This window comes from Hylobates moloch, unplaced genomic scaffold (genome assembly GCF_009828535.3).
Source record: "Hylobates moloch isolate HMO894 unplaced genomic scaffold, HMol_V3 SCAFFOLD_10, whole genome shotgun sequence".
Taxonomy (NCBI): Eukaryota; Metazoa; Chordata; class Mammalia; order Primates; family Hylobatidae; genus Hylobates; species Hylobates moloch.
In genome coordinates this window covers 42157401-42172369 of record NW_026652285.1, presented here as the reverse complement: position 1 = coordinate 42172369, position 14969 = coordinate 42157401, and the positions used below count along the sequence as shown (strand labels likewise).

The 14969-nt window shown below is 43.8% G+C and overlaps 1 protein-coding gene across 1 annotated transcript in view; it reads right to left on the bottom strand.

Annotated features, from left to right (window-relative positions):
* TJP2 (tight junction protein 2) overlaps positions 1-14144 on the bottom strand; it is a 106969-nt gene extending 92825 nt beyond the window's left edge. The window contains exon 1 of the mRNA XM_032164232.2: positions 14084-14144. The gene's annotated coding sequence lies outside the window, so the exon portion shown is untranslated. The remainder of the gene's footprint in view (positions 1-14083) is intronic.
* Positions 14145-14969: the final 825 nt, after the last annotated feature.

The window sequence follows — 14969 nt, the reverse complement described above, 5'->3', positions numbered from 1 at the left end:
TTATACGTGAAGAAACTATGCTTCAGAGAAAGCAGTTTGCCCAAGGTCATCCTCAAGCAGATGGAATCCAAACCCACTGGGCATGGTGACCACACCTGTAATCCCAGCACTTTGGGAGACCAAGGTGGGAGGATCGCATGAGCCCAGGAGTTCAAGACCAGCCTAGGCAACATAGGAAGACCCTGTCTCTACAAAAAATAAAAATAATAAAAGTAAACGAGCCAGCGTGATGGCACACACCTGAAGTCCCAGCTACTCAGGAGGCTGAGGCAGAAGGATCACTTGAGTCCAAGAGATTGAAGCTGCAGTGAGCTGTGATTGTGCCACTGCCCTCCAGCCTCAGCGACAGAGGGAGACCCTGTCTCAAAAAAAGAAAGAATCCAGCCAGGCGCCGTGGCTCAAGCCTGTAATCCCAGCACTTTGGGAGGCCAAGGCAGGCGGATCACTTGAGGCCAGGAGTTCAAGACCAGCCCGGCCAACATGGTGAAACCCCATCTCTACTAAAAATATAAAAATTAGCCGGGCGTAGTGATGGGCACCTGTAATCCCAGCTACTCGGGAGGCTGAGGCAGGAGAATTGCATGAACCTGGGAGGCAGAGGTTGCAGTGAGCCGAGATCACGCCACTACACTCCATCCTGAGCGACAGAGCAAGACTCCATCTCAAAAAAAAGAAGAAAAAATCCAAGCCCAGGTCTGTCAGATTCAAAGCCCATTCACTTCCCGGCTTTCCGGCCTCTCTATTCTTTGCCTCTACACAGTAAAACAATTGCATGGAGTGGGAGGAGAGGTGTGGCTGTTATTGTTGCTTTCCTTTTAGCTTCTTTTAACAGAATGCAAGATGATTTTTGCTCTCGCAGCAACTAAAGTGAGTTTTATCCAAGCAATGCTGGGGAATCAAGTTTGTGAAACTCTTCCTATAAGCTATTAAAAAGGTCGATGCCACAAATGTGATTTGACTCCCTCCAATGAGAGAATCCTTGATTCAAATGCCGTTCTGTTGTCTAACTGAATTTCAGAGCTCCCTTCACCCCCAAAATACTTTAAGAAAAACACTTCAGTAAACAAATGTTTTCACTAAATAAAAAGGCCCTCCTCTCAGGGGCTCTAAAAGGGAATCTAAGGTGAGCAAGGCCCAGGGGACTGTCGAGTACTCTGGGGAAACCAGAGGGCCCTCTGCATTCCTGAATTGCTTTAAAAAACTTATCACCAGAATCCACTAGCTGTAAGAATTCAGGATCCTCGATCAACACAGATTAAAGTTGAAGAGTATCTTAGATTCACAAAGAATTTTCGGATCTGAAAGTGGCCTTAGAAAAAACCTGCAAACAAATAGCTTTCCAGGGTAGCTATGCAAATTTGCATGGGCCTCTTTAAACAAAGGAAACTGGCCCGGAAAAGGCACCTCCAGGAGATGTTCAATAAAAATTGAAAATGTGGCTCATAAAATTTATGGTTCTGTAAGACAGTGTCCTAAATTTCTCTGATGATAGGAATCACCAGAGGCACTTGTTAAAACCAGTGTCCTAGGTCCTTTGCTAGAGATTCCAATTCAGTGGGTCTGAGAAGGGCGTTGGGATCTGACAGCGTTCCCATGCACCCCCAGGTGATTCTCATCATGGGATAGGTTTAGGAAATTCTGCTAAAGGGACATCATTACAATTCTCTGACACAAGACAGAAAGATTACAATTTTGAAGTCAGGTAAAACATTTTGAAGTTTAAAAAAATAATTATTTGCAGCTGGGCGTGGCAGCTCACGCACGCCTGTAATCCCAGCACTTTGGGATGGCTGAGGTGGATGGATCGCTTGAGCTCAGGGATTTGAGTTCAGTCTGGGCAACATGGTGAAACCCCATCTCAATTTTTTTTTTTTTTTTTTTTGGAGACAGGGTCTCTCATTCTTTTGCCCAGGCTGGAGTGCAGTGATACAATCTTAGGTCACTGCAACCTCCGCCTCCCAGGCTCAAGTGATCCTCCCACCTCAGCCTCTCAAGTAACTGGGAACATAGGCGTGCACCACCATGCCCAGCTAAATTTTTGTATTTTGGGTAGAGATGGGGTTTCGCCATGTTGCCCAGGTTGGTCTTGAATTCCTGAACTGAGGCAATCCACCTGCCTTGGCCTCCCAAAGTGCTGAGATTACAGGCCTGAGCCACCGCACTTGGCTAAAAATGTTTTAAAATAGGTCGGGCGCGGTGGCTCACGCCTGTAATCCCAGCACTTTGGGAGGCTAAGGCGGGCGGATCATGAGGTCAGGAGATCGAGACCACCTGGCTAACATGGTGAAACCCCATCTCTACTACAAATACAAAAAATTAGCCAGGCGCAGTGGTGGGCGCCTGTAGTCCCAGCTACCCGGGGGGCTGAGGCAGGAGAATGGCGTGAACCCAGGAGGCGGAGCTTGCAGTGAGCCGAGATTGCGCCACTGCACTCCTGGCTGGGCGAAAGAGCGAGACCTGATCTCGGAAAAAAAAAAAAAATTTTTTTAATAAAGATACTTTTTAAAAAATAATTATTTGCAAAATGCTGTGTACGGTTTTCAAAAGAAAAGGGTCTGGTCTTACAATTCTTTTTATGTTATTTACGTATGTTTGTACAAACACACATTTGGATTTCAGTTTTTAATGTAAGTGATAATTGCTTATTCACTCAAACTATACAGTAAGTAGATCACCAAAAAGTGGTAAAGTGCAACTAAAATGTCACCATCCAGAGCCAACTACTGAGCACCTTTCCAGGTTATCTCTCTGCACAGATAAGTAGGTACATATTGCACACAACTTAAACACCTGGGGTATACACTTGGGATACACCAGATTTGCTCTTTTGCAACCTATTTCTACATAAGAATAGAGTTGGACTTTTTGTTTCATGAACTAGATCTATATCATCATTTTTTCTAACTGCATAATATTCCATTTGTATGAATATACCATAATTGGCTGAATAAATACTTTCATTTAAAGTTCTCCTTCAAACTAGTATAGAGGACAATTTAAAAATCAGATGAGCCGGGCGCAGTGGCTCACGCCTGTAATCCCAGCACTTTGGGAGGCCGAGGCGGGCGGATCACGAGGTCAGGAGATCGAGACCATCCTGGCTAACACAGTGAAACCCCGTCTCTACTAAAAATACAAAAAAAAAAAATTAGCCGGGCGAGGTGGCGGGCACCTGTAGTCCCAGCTACTCGGAAGGCTGAGGCAGGAGAATGGCGTGAACCCTGGGGGGCAGAGCCTGCAGTGAGCCGAGATCACGTCACTGCACTCCAGCCTGGGCGACAGTGAGACTGTCTCAAAAAAAAAAAAAATCAGATGAATGAAACTCCTGATTTATTTAGCATAGATAATGAGGAAATAAGTAGCTTCTAAGACTCACGCAGAATTCATAAGATGTGTTAAGTGTAGACGGTAAGTTGTAAGACATGTAAGATAACCTGTAAGATATGTTAAACAGAATAGAATATTCCTTTGTTAAATATAGATTAAAAGAATGAAACAAATGAGAGTTTTACTTATACATACAAAGAAATTGAAGAATGAAATAAATTTTAAATCTTACAATATTTACTTAATAGTAAATTTAATAAATATTTAACTTATATTTTATATATAATATATAATACAAAATTATATTTTATGTATATTTATATAATATATAATGGCATATATATTCATATATAATATATAAAAATTATATTTATCATGTAATACAATTTTATAAAATGTAATTTGTATAATTACATGCTGTTATTTATTTATTTATTTGAGATGGAGTTTTTGCTCGTCACCCAGACTGGAGTGCCATGGCATGATCTTGGTTCACTGCAACCTCTGCCTCCTGAGTTCAAGCAATTCTGCCTCACCCTCCCAAGGAGCTGGAATTACAGGCATGCACCACCACGCCGGCTAATTTTGTATTTTTTAGTACAGATGGAGTTCCACCATGTTGGCCAGGCTGGTCTCAAATTCCTGACCTCAGGTGATCCACCTGCCTCGGCCTTCCAAAGTGCTAGGATTACAGGCATGAGCCACCACACCTGGTCAATTATATACTGTTTATATAATATATAATTATATATAAAATCTTTTTCTAGATTATGATTTACATTAATAATAGACACTTCATAAACATTAATAATATATAATAGTGCTCAGCTCATGTTATCCCAAGATTGACAGCTATGTCATTCCTAAATTGATCACCCATCAGTGACATCCATCATGTTCAGTTCTGGCCCCACATATACTCTGCCTCAAAATGTAGATAAAACACAGATCAGGGCTGGGCGCGCTGGCTCACGCCTGTAATCCCAGCACTTTGGGAGGCTGAGGTGGGCGGATCACAAGGTCAGGAGATCGAGACCATCCTGGCTAACACGGTGAAACCCCGTCTCTACTAAAAAAATACAAAAAATTAGCCAGGCATGGTGGCGGGCGCCTGTAGTCCCAGCTACCTGGGAGGCTGAGGCAGGAGAATGGCATGAACCCGGGAGGCGGAGCTTGCAGCAAGCCGAGATCGTGCCACTGCACTCTAGCCTGGGCAACAGAGTGAGACTCCCGTTAAAAAAAAAAAAAAAAAAAAAAAAAACCACAGATCAGGCCAGGCACAGTGGCTCATGCCTGTAATCCCAGCATTTTGGGAGGCCGAGGCAGATGGATCACGAGGTCAGGAGTTCGAGACCAGCCTGGCCAAGATGGTGAAACCCCATCTCTACTAAAAATAGAAAAATTAGCCGGGCATGGTGGCACATGCCTGTAGCCCCAGCTACTTGGGAGGCTGAGGCAGGAGAATCGCCTGAACCCAGGAGGCGGAGGTTGCAGTGAGCCAAGATCGTGCCATTGCACTCCAGCCTGAGCAACAAGAGCAAAACTCCATCTTAAAAAAAAAAAAAAGAAAACACACAAACACACACAGATCACTGATGACCTACAGCTATTAGCCAGGCATATTGCCTTGCATCCCCCTGAAAGAGCACGCATGTGCTGACTTCAGATACTTCCCATCCGCTGAAGCCCCTTGTTCAACCTTAACTTTGGTTTTTGTGACCACACCATCAGCAGGGAAAGCTGACACTGCAAGCACAGGGTTCCAGAAGTGTGGCTCTCTCACCCCATTTGTATCCTCACCTACCTATGTTAGTCTCCATCGATATGGTTTGGCTGTGTCCCCACCCAAATCTCATCTTGAATTTCCACAAGTTACGGGAGGGACCCAGTGGGAGGTAATTGAATCAAGGGGGCAAGTCTCTCCCATCCTGTTCTCATGATAGTGAGTAAGTCTCACGAGATCTGATGGTTTTAAAAAGGAGTTTCCCTGCACAAGCTCTCTTCTCTTGTCTGCCGCCACGTGAGACGTGCTTTTTACCTTCTGCCATGATTGTGAGGCCTCCCCAGCCATGTGGACCTGTGAGTCCAATTAAACCTCTTTCTTTTGTAAATTGCCCAGTCTTGGGTATGTCTTTATCAGCAGCATGAAAATGGACTAATATACCATCTTTTTCCCCTTGCTTCTCACTATGTTTTCAAGTTGAGTGAATCGTGTGATTTTAACACCTGGTTTTGGTCTCTGAGCTTTTCTGTCCCATGATCTCTGGGAGAGCTTGCTGGTAGTCCAGTACATCCAGCTAAACTTTTCCACATTCCCAGAGTAGTGAAGGAAAGCAAGCAAGGTGGGGAATCATAATGAATAAAATCAGGTTTGTAGAAGGCACATCAAATTCTTTGCTAATCTAGGATCTGAAGGCCAGGTTAAACACAAGAGTGAAATCTCTCATTTAATTTCAGGAATGTAGGGAGCTTTCAGCTTTTCCTACCTCCAAAGTCATAAGCTAAGTTTTTGTTTGTTTCTGTTTTGGTTTTTTGTTTTTGTTTTTTGCTGAGCTCTGTCACTGAGACATGATCTAAGTTTTTACACAAGTCAACCCAGGTTTATTTCCAAAAGATTCAGATGTCCTTCAGATTTACATTGTAAACACTAAATCACATAAGCAGAGTGTTTTTCTATTATTTTTTCCACAGCCAGTCCTAGCTATTCTTCCCAATGACACTTTATTTTTTACATATCTTTTCCCTTCTTGATCGAGTTCTGCCTTTACTTGAATCATCCTTCAGTTGCTAAAGTATTTTGATTTCTTGTTCCAAGTCTTGGGAAAGCATCCCTCTTTATTGTTTTTTATATATATATATAAAACTATATATATATATCTATAAAAAACTATATATATAAAAAACTATATATATATATATACACACACACACACACTCTAGGAAAAAAAAGAAATATATATGTATATTTCTTTTTTTTTTTGAGACAGAGTCACCCTCTGTTGCCCAAGCTGGAGTGCAGTGGCACGATCTTAGCTCACTGCAACCTCTGCCACCCGGGTTCAAGCGATTCTCCTGCCTCAGCCTCCCGAGTAGCTGGGACTACAGGCGCATTCCACCACCCGGCTGATTTTTTTCTGTTTTTAGTAGAGACGGGGTTTCACTGTGTTAGCCAGGATGGTCTCGATCTCCTGACCTCTTGATCTGCCCGCCTTGGCCTCCCAAAGTGCTGGGATTACAGGCATGAGCCACTGCACCCAGCCGACTATTGCCATATTTATTCTGCTGAGCTACAGCTATCAGAAGAGACAAATTTAACAATTTACAAAGCCTCTTTCAAAGTGTATTGACAGAGGTAATTATTTTAAGTAACCAGTCTTAAGATGTGAAGTAAAAATAATTTTATATATGCATATTTTGATTACTTGTATATCAATATTATATTTCAAATATCAATATCAAACAGCAATAATTATAATAAAAATTGTAAATATTTTTTCAAACATCACTATTTTATTTTTTTGGAGACAGTCTCACTTTGTCACCCAGACTGGAGTACAGTGGCATAATCATGGCTCATTGCAGCCTGGACCTCCTGGTCGCAAGTGATCTTCCTGCCTCAGCACCCCCAAGTAGCTGGGACTACAGGCACCCGCCACCACACCCAGCTATTTTCTTTTTCTTTTTTGTATTTTTTGTAGAGACAGAGTTTCACCATGTTGCCCAGGTTGGTCTCGAACTCCTGAGCTGAAGCAATCTGCCCACCTCAGCCTCCCAAAGTGCCGGGATTATAGGTGTAAACCACCATGCCTGGCATATTTTTTTCAAATATCAAATAATTTTGATGGGGGGGGAGTGAATCCTGCCCAAGGGGATTGCCTAGTCTCACTACACAATCAGATTACCTCTAAATGAATAAAAATTTTGACTGAACTAAAAAGTTTTGTCACCAACCATTCAACTGATATGAGTGAAGAATCAAAACCGATGTGAGTGAAGAACCCCCCATTCTAGCCAGAACTAGAAGCAAATTCTTCATCTCAATTTTATCAGATGAAATGGAAATCATAAGATAAGCTTCCAGCCTGGTGCAGTGGCTCAAACCTATAATCCCAACACTTTGGGAGGCTGAAGCAGGAGGATTGCTTGAGGCCAGGGGATGGAGGCTGCAGTGAGCTATGACCATGCCACTGCACTCCAGCCTGGGGAACAGAGCAAGACCCTGTCTTGAAAATAATAATAAGAAGAATAAGCTTCCTTAAACAGCAACGTGACTGCCGATTGCCAATTAGACTGCAGTTCCTCCTAAGGGAAGAGCTTTTATTTAATGCTGTGCCCAGCCCATAGGACACCTGAAACCACTTACTGGGCCTCTAAGTTTCTAGCATAGGCAGAGGAGAAAGTGTTCAGAAGGGCAGGTGATAGTGAGGAAAAGGAACCAAAAGCACAGAGAAGGCTTTTAAGATTTGGCTGTGAAAAGTTAAGAGATCTAGGGCTCTGGGTCAGCTTTTTTTTTTTTTTTTTGAGGCAAAGTCTTGCTCTGTCCCTCAGGCTGGAGTGCAGTGGCGCCATCTAGGCTCACTGCAACCTCCATCTCCTGGATTCAAGCGATTCTCCTGCCTCAACCTCCGGAGTAGCTGGGATAGCTGGGATTACAGGCGTGCACCACCACGCCTGGCTAATTTTTTGTTTTTGTTTTTTAGTAGAGATGGGGTTTCACCACATTGGTCAGGCTGGTCTGGAACTCTGACCTCAGGTGATCCACCGCCTCAGCCTCCCAAAGTGCTGGGATTACACGAGTGAATCACCACACCCAGCCGGCCACCGTGCCTGGCTCTGGGTCAGCTTTTAATTCTTAGGTTCTGAATTCTTTTAAACATGCAGGAGTATAATTAAATTATGTTTCAGAACCTAGCTTGAGTATTACTCATCTATATGCTATGCTTAAGATGTCCAGACATCGCAGATTTCCAAGGATAGGCCAAATGACCAGCACTCTGTCTTGTTGGTTCATGAATAAAAAAGCACACACTCTGATTTCTGTTTGGAAAATATGTTTAGCTTTAACTAAGTCATTAGAAAGTAAGAAAGAATAAGGACCAGGCATGGTGGCTGACGCCTGTAATCCCAGCACTTTGGGAGGCCAAAGCAGATGGATCACTTTAGGTCAGGAGTTAGAGCCTGGCCAAAATGGGAAACCCGTCTCCACTAAAAATACAAAAATTAGCTAGGCATGGTGGCGTGTGCCTGTAATCCCAGCTCAAGAGGCTGAGGCAGGAGAATCGCTTGAACCCGGGAGGTGGAGGTTGCAATGAGCCAAGATCATGCTACTGTAATCCAGCCTGGGCGACAGAGTGAAACTCTGTCTCAAAAAAAAAAAATCAACTCTGCAGACACCTTGAGTTCAGACTTCTAGCCTCTAGAACCATGAGACAATAATTTATGTTAATTTCTGTTTAAGCCACCCAGTTTATGGTGCTTTGTTGCTGTGGCTTCGGCAAACTACTACAAATGGGGATTAGAGCTGTACCTCCACCTCATGGGATGGGTATGAGAAATAAGATGATGGAAGTAACATGTTTAAGTAACATGTTTAGCACAGCACCAACTACACAGTAAGCACCCACATTTTATCATTATCATTAGATAGTTGCATCTTCATTTCATATCTATAAACCAAAAATAAAATTTGAAGGGCCCCTGCAACCATCTGAATGGACTTCCTCCTCGGCCGGGGAACCCTAAAATTTAACTTGAAAGACTGGTTCAGGCCATGAAGGGAAATGGGGGTTGGACAAGCCCCATCATACCCCTCCAATATTAACATCAACACCGACGCCTGTAATCCCAGCACTTTGGGAGGCCAAAGCAGATGGATCACTTTAGGTCAAGCCCCATCATACCCCTCCAATATTAACATCAACACCGACCTTAAGTCTGATAAGAAATGTTTACAGTTTATTCTCTAAAGCCTGTTACTTGGAGGCTTTAGAATAGCAGTACTTATGACCTGGCAGCCCCTAGGTACCCCTAGAGTAGAGTACCTATGACCTGGCAGCCCCTCCACCCCTTTTGAGTTGTCCTGCTCTGCCAGATGGAACCAATGTAGTAAATCTTACATGTATTGATTGATGTATTCTGTCTCCCTAAAATATATAAAAGCAAGCTGTACTCTGACCACCTTGGGCACATGACCTCCTGGGCCTGTGTTATGGGCATGTCCTGTAACCTTGGCAAAATAAACTTTCTAAATTTTTTTTGGGTCAGGGGGACAGAGTCTCGCTCTGTTGCCCAGGCTGGAGTGCAGTGGCAATCTCGGCTCACTGCAACCTCTGCCTCCCAGGTTCAAGCAGTTCTGGTGCCTCAGCTTCCCAAGAAGCTGGGATTACAGGCGCACACCACATACTCAGCTAATTTTTGTATTTTTAGTAGAGGTGGTGTTTCACCATGTTGGCCAGGCTGGTCTCAAACTCCTGGCCTCAAGTGATCTGCCGGCCTTGGCCTCCCAAAGTGCTGGGATTACAGGCGTGAGCCACCCTGCCTGGCCAAACTCTCTAAGTTGATTGAGACTTGTCTCTGATACTTTCTGGTTTACATATAGGAGTCACAATGGAATTCTGAGAACAAACACAAACCTTTTCTTCTCACCTAGTGCAGCATCTCCAGACCCTTTAATGTACAGGCTCTGCTCCGTGAGTTTCTCTTCCCCCATAAGCGCACATAGCCAATAACTTTTTAGCCTCAGGTTTCCTTTCAAATATCACCTGCCCCAGGAATCCTCCCCTGGCTTAGTCACTGCTTCAAGCCTTTTGCCACATCCTCTTAAGGGGGTGAGGGCAGTACTTTACACACAGCAATGCAATTTACTGATTCCAAATTAAGCTCCAAAGCCTACCAGGGACAAGCTTAATATTCCTCTACATTTCCCTCAGCAGCACAGTACGAGATGCTTATTAAATATTTGAGAACAGAATCTCTTCCCCACAGATAGAGAAACTGGCCACACACACCATCTGTAAACAAGCCCATGCTCTAAACCGGCCATTATAAGTACTCTCCAGGTTAGTGGTTGTCAAAGTGGTTGTCAAAGTAGTGGAAACCAGACATGCAAATTCCTGGGACTTACCCCAGACTGCCTGAAGCAGAAACCCTGGGGGTGGGGCCCAGGAATCTGTGTTTTAACACGCCCTCCAGGTGATACCGATGTGCCACTGCTCTGGGTCTGTCCATCCCAGTATGGAAGTTTGGCTGCTGGAGTGATTTCCCTGAGAATTCCTGTAAACCGAGGAGCCCCTAGGGAAGAGGGAAAGACGCTATAGGGGGGCTCCCAGGTGCACAGAAGTAAAAGTTTCGAGCTTTCACCTTCAACTCACTTTTCTTTTGTTTTCTCTTTTTTTTTTTTTTTTTTGGAAATGGAGTTTCACTCTTTTGCCCTTTCGCCCAGGCTGGAGTGAAGTGGTACAATCTCGGCTCACTGCAATCTCTGGCCCACTGGGTTCAAGCCATTCTCCTGCCTCAGCCTCCTGAGTAGCTGGTATTGTAGGAGCCCAGCACCACACCAGGCTAATTTTTGTATTTTTAGTAGAGACCAGGTTTCACCATGTTGGCCAGGCTGGTCTGGAACTCCTGACCTCAGGTGATCCACCCACATCGCTCTCCCAAAGTGCTAGGATTACAGGCGTGAGCCACTGAGCCCAGCCTCAACTCACTTTTCTAAGCCTATGATGGGGTGAGTCCGAGTGATAACTTTAAGGTTATCTAAATTGCCTGACAATGAGATTTCATATCTAGAAAATGAAGCTCTTCACCAGACTATTAGCATCTTTTTTCTTTTTTCTTTTTATTTTTTTCATAAAATTATAAAATTGAAAAAGAGACAGGGTCTCCTTATGTTGCCCAGGTTGGTCTTGAACTCCTGGGCTCAAGGGTTCCTCCTGCCTCGGCCTCCCAAAGTGCTATGATTATAGGTGTGAACCACCATGCCTGGCCTTCTTCTTCTTTTTTTTTTTTTTAATAGAGACAGGGTCTGGCTATGTCGCCTAGGTGCTCTTGAACTCCTGAGCTTAAGCGATCCTCCCACCTCAGCCTCCCAAAGCCTTAGCATTATTTCTGAACGCAAAGATGATTCTGCCAAGTCAGAAAGGTGATAATCAAAGCCCCTTAAAGTAGCAAAAATCCAGCCTCAGGCAAACAGTGCTCATCAGAGGAGAGACTCCAGAATGGCAGAGGAGGGCAGAATGAGCAGAGGGTGATGATTAGAAACCTCAGGTCCAGAGCAGCTTGGCAGACACCTGCTCCACCCACACCGGACATTGCCAATCGATCACAACATTGTTGCTCAACAAACTTGAGTGGCACTTGCAAATCCTTAACTCCAAGCAGCCACCTAGCAATTGATCCAAACTGGCCTTAGAGAGAAACCTTTTTATTCATCTGAGTTAAGGAGTTAAGTCTTCAAGCTCTGTAGAATTAGTGTAGAAATAGAAATCTCACTGAACTTGGAAGTCAGGGGCTGTGCAACCACAAGGGAATCATTTAAAATCTTTGAATCTCAAGTTCTTTATTTACAAATGGGAGCTAGTTAATACTTTCCTCTTAGGGTCGTTGTGAGGAGGAACAATATGAGTGAAAGCACCTTGCCCTTGCTTGGCACATAAAAGGCCCTTAATGAGTGTTTGCTGGATCTGAAACTAGGACGATGTGAGATGCCTGGGAAAAAAATCCTCATCACTCAAACTCGCCCAAGGCTAATTCGTCCCAGAAAGCCAAGCTTAAGTGTTTACACATGAAAGAACTCTGGAGTAAGGCACTGACTTAGGCAATCAAATTGATGTTGGAAAGGCATGTGGTTCATAGTGCAGGTACAGGGAACCAGAACAAGGGAGGTATTTATCAGGAGAGGCTGACTAGAGTCAAAAAGAGCCTTTCCTCCAACAGACAATGCTAGCTCCAATCTCTCTTTGCCATACTCTATAGTACCCCTCCAATTTATTTGAATAATCAACCGATCCTATCTAGAAATCTGAAGATTTTAGGAGAACAATTTTTTTCTTTTTTGAGACAGTTTCTCTCTATCGCAAGGCTAGAATGCAGTGGCATGATCTCAGCTTTTGCAACCTCCACCTCTTGGGTTCAAGTGATTCTCGTGCCTCAGCCTCCCGAGTAGCTGGGATTACTGGCAGGCACACCACGCCTGGCTAATATTTTGTATTTTTTGCAGAGATGGGGTTTCGCCATGTTGCGCAGGCTGGTCTCAAACTCCTGGGCTCAAGCCATGCTTCCACATTGGCCTCCCAAATTGCTGGGATTACAGGCATGAGCCACCATGCCCAGCCAAGGAAAACAATTTCTGGAGTCTGAGCAGGTATCTGTCTTCTCATGTTTGGGACTTTTTTTTGTTGCTGAGACAGAGTCTCACTCTGTTGCCCAGGCTGGAGTGCAGTGGTGCAATTATAGCTCACTGCAGCCTCGAATTCCTGGGCTCAAGTGATCCTCCCACCTCAGCTTCTCATGTAGCTAGGACTACAGGAGCACACCACCCTGCCCAGCAAGTTATTATTATTTAGTTACTATTATTATTTTTTAAAATAGAGACAGGGTCTCACTATGTTGCCTAGGCTGGTTTCAAACTCTTGGCCTCAAGCAATCCTTCCACCTCTACTTCCCAAAACAGTGGGATTATAGGTATGAGCTGCCTTGCCTGGCTGGGACCTTTAAGAGCTCCAGAGAGAACATTTCAGTAAACAAAACCCACATCCAGCCCTGTTAATTCAGTGGAAAATGAGGACTTCCCCCACTTGAACGTCCTCATTTGGACAACTAGACACTGAGAAAGGCCTTAGCATGGGCCTGGTACTTGCTGGGCCCATTAACTCATTTAGTTTCATGTCGACATTCCCTTTTTACAGATGAAGGATCTGAGGCTCAGAAGCATTAAGACATGTGCCCAAGATCACACAAGTAGAAGGCAGCAGGACTAGGATCTGAATGACTATCTGCTCTTCTGGAGTGTGCCATTCACACTCCACTAAACTCCAGTTCACACATTTATCTGGAATCCACCCAGTTAGGGGCTGCCAACTTCAACAGACAGGAATTATAAAACAAGCACATGAAAAAAATTACAACCCCATTCCAGCTAGCCATGGCCTGGCCTATAAACAGAGGTCAAAGTGTAACAAAAAACAAATGCATCCCACATCTGTCAAAATTTAAGACCTTGTAAATCTCATTTGATTCATTCTTAAAAGTGAATCAGTAAATAGATAATACTCGCTCCTAGCTCTTTCACTAAAAGCTTGGACATAATTAATCTTTAGAAGCCAGTGTGACTGATGTCCTTTATCTTTTCATCAAAGTGCTTACCACTGTTACATAATTTTACTACCTCAATGATAATGAAAAAATATAACCTATTAAAATGACCTCCAATCCCAGACATCATCAGCACTAAATGCCAATTTAGGCATTTATTTTGAACCACAGAAGTTGTACTTACATGCCAGAAAGGTCATCCTCAATAAGCATTCACCAACCATGGCAAAGTTATACCTATCAATTCAGTCCATTAATTCAGGTAAGATGTTTCTATTCTTCAGTAAACAGGACATTACCATTAAATTTTCTATGAAAATGTATATATCAGCAACATCGAAAATGGTAACTCTGACTACCTCTAGGATGTGAAAATAGTAACTCTTAGAACAAATTTTGGGGGAGACCAGTAACTAGGCTGATGAGAGATTAAATAAGCAAATACCTGGCAATGTGGGCCGTGTACTGGTACAGCTCTGTGCTTCCTGGAATACTTTCGCCTGGAGCTGCAGCCGGGGTGCCAATCCCACTCACAGGGAGATGACGGTAATGTGGTACTTCGCACCCTGAAAAAGACAGTGTTGTTAAAAATCCAACTTACTCATTCCCTGCAATGGTAAGATTTTGGGAAATGCACTGAAGTCCACATACCATACAATTTGCCCGTTTTTAGGATGGTTTTTAGTACCTTCACAGAGTTATGCAACTGTCCAACTGTCACCACAATCCTTTTTTTTTTTTGAGACGGAGTTTTGCTCTTGTTGCCCAGGTTGGAGTGCAATGGTGTGATATTGGCTCACCGCAACCTCTGCCTGCCGGGTTCAAGCAATTCTCCTGCCTCAACCTTCCAAGTAGCTGGGATTACAGGCATGCGCCACCACACTCGGCTAATTTTGTACTTTTAGTAGAGACGGGGTTTCTGCATGTTGGTCAGGCTGGTCTCAAACTCCTGACCTCAGGTGATCTGCCCACTTCGACTTCTCAAAGTGCTGGGATTACAGGCGTCAGCCACTGCGCCCGGACCACAGTCCATTTTAGAATATCTTCATTCCCCCCCCCAAAAAAAGCCCCATAACCATTAGCCACCATTCCGAGCCCCCAGTTCTCTCCCTGCCTCTTGGCCCTAGGCAACCACCAATCTAATTTTTTACTCTATAGCTTTATCTATTCTGGATATTTCATATGAATGGACTCATATGATATGAGGCCTTTTGTGACTGCCTTCTTTTACTTAGCATAATGTATTCAGGGTTCACTGATGTTACAGCATACATCAGCACTTCATTTTTATGGCCAAATAATATTACATTGTATGGATATACCACATTTTA